Source organism: Vigna radiata, unplaced genomic scaffold (assembly GCF_000741045.1).
Source record: "Vigna radiata var. radiata cultivar VC1973A unplaced genomic scaffold, Vradiata_ver6 scaffold_285, whole genome shotgun sequence".
NCBI classification, from domain to species: Eukaryota; Viridiplantae; Streptophyta; class Magnoliopsida; order Fabales; family Fabaceae; genus Vigna; species Vigna radiata.
Genome location: NW_014542216.1, coordinates 23,310 through 25,807, shown reverse-complemented (window position 1 = coordinate 25,807; position 2,498 = coordinate 23,310).

The following is a 2,498-nucleotide window of genomic DNA, read 5'->3' as shown; positions in this document are numbered from 1 at the left end:
TAACTGTGTTCTGAGAAATCTGGGATACCAGCGTGCCCTTAAATTAATGGCTTGTAGGGACGATGAAAGAGTCTTCCACGGGGAAGATGTAATAGGAAAAGATTGCTTTTTTATGTATATGCCTTTTCTGTATGATATGTATGTGAGACTGCCCCTGACTAGGTTTCAAATGGATGTCCTTCGATGCTTGAACGTAGCCCCTTCTCAGTTACACCCGAACGGTTGGGGCTATATTCAAGCGTTCGGTATTTTGTGTCACTCCTTAGATATTGAACCGTCCGCCAAAATATTTTTGTTTTTCTTTAAGACCCGCCCGAATTCCAAGAAGGGTTGGGTGTCTCTGACTTCNATGTCTAAAAATGCTATCTTTAGTTTATTCGCCGAATCGTATAAAGACTTCAAAAATCACTTTTTTAAAGTATCTATCACTGAAACGGGCCGTCCGTTNTTTTATAATGAGGATGGGANNTCTAGGTTTCCTTTGTATTGGACTAGAAAACCCTGTACTTTGACCTCTTGGCCAGAAGAGGACATGTCAGATGTCGAGCGGAGAGATCTGGACAGGTTGAAAAAGTTACCTCGTCCGTTCTCCTCCAGGAAGCTGGTTAGTTGCCTGAGGTACAACGATTTGAAGTCGAGGGTATTTGGTAGGTTTCTTTGTCAACTGTCCTTTACTTGTATTTTGTGAATTGTAACATTGTGTAAGTGATGTTACTTTGCAGAAGTTATGGCCAGAAGGACCGGACGCGACTGGTTTAGGGAGTCTCAGGCGGCGGACCAGGGGGCCGGGCTCCGGGCCGGACGGTCTGGTGGAACGTCCTCCACACCGGCCACCATTGTTCATATTGACGATGCTCCTCCCTCTCCTGTGCAGCCTTTAACTCGCAAGAGGAAGGCACCGCCCAGTAGCAGCGCATCGAAGGGCAAAAAGACGATGCCCGTTCAGGAAGAGTCGGTTCCCGAACGGGAATTACCTTTGGGCATGTATGATCCAGGCTTCGATCTAAGGCACAAGATCGAATTCAACTTTGATGCTGCCGAGGAAAAGGCCATGGCTGCGATGTCTGAGCAGCAAATGTCGGAGTATCTTCTTTACCATCTTTTAAACTGCGGAGCGGCAGCGTACAAAATGGCCTATGCTTCCAACCGTGGGGATGTCCAAGGTGAGTTGAACCGGTTGAAGAAGGAGCTGGAAGACGCTCGCGCTGCTCATGCCGACTGTGCCAAGAACGCTGAAGAGTCGGCCAGGATGTTGGCCGAAAGTCATGCGATCCATGAGCAGCTGAGAGAACTGAGTATGCGGACTAGGACCGAGCGGGATAATCTGGCGAAGGAATTGGAATCGGCCAAGAAGGCCCTGACTGAAGCGGATGCCGTTCGGAAGGAGAGGGACGCGCTGAAGNCGGCCTNGCTAGAATGGAAAGACACTGAAGCGGAGATGTTCGCGGCCATTCGCCAGGAACACACAAAGGGCTTCAAGAAGGCGCTGAGGCAAATGGAGCGCTTGGCTAATGTGGCGCCTAGTGCCTTTGACTTTGATATATATAAAGATGTGTATCNTGGTGAGATGGTGTCGATCAAGGACATTCCCGACGGTGTCTTTACTGAAGAGGGAGACCTGGCCGAGGTGGAGGAGGAAGTTGCCTTTGAAGAGCCAGCAGAGGAGGTTGCTGAAGAGGAGGAGACGGAGGCAACTAACGTAGATGCTTAGGATAGTGTATATACCTTTTGATTTTTCGTTACTTGATTGTAATCTTTTGAACTCTGCTTGCCATGTTGACTTTATTCCCTTTTTAACTGCTCTGACTGTGATGTCTTTTGTTCGTATTATTCCCTATAAACTTTGCTTTTGCTATTATGAACATTGCTTGGATGGTTCTCTATATATTTCGAACTTCGCTGCTGATGTGGTATTGCTTCCTGCACTTTAACTTTGAATCTTTGCCTCTACCGAGGGAAAATCGTCCGGTTTCTGCCGAGGTTGAAATCCCGGAGGCGTTGCGTCCGGCTTTGTTTAGATTGAAAATCTTGTGGGCATGGCGCCCGTCTTTTACCTAGATTGAAGAATCTAGGGGGCATGGCGCCCATCTTTTACCTAGATTGAAGAATCTAGGGGGCATGGCGCCCATCTTCTACCTAGATTGAAGAATCTAGGGGGCATGGCGCCCATCTTTTACCTAGATTGAAGAATCTAGGGGGCATGGCGCCCATCTTTTACCTAGATTGAATAATCTAGGGGGCATGGCGCCCATCTTTTACCTATACAAAGCATATGCTGGAACTGGAATACTTCATTGAAAAATATGTGAAGGAACATAACATTGTTCGTAAATGTAAACAATAATTTCAACTGTAATAAAATTTAAGGTGAGTCGCATTCCATGTGTTGGGGACGTTCGTCCCATCAAGATGTTCTAGGCGGTACGCTCCATTCTTCAAATCGTCCGAGATACGAAAGGGTCCTTCCCATTTGTCGGCGAGTTTCCCGTGCGTTCTTT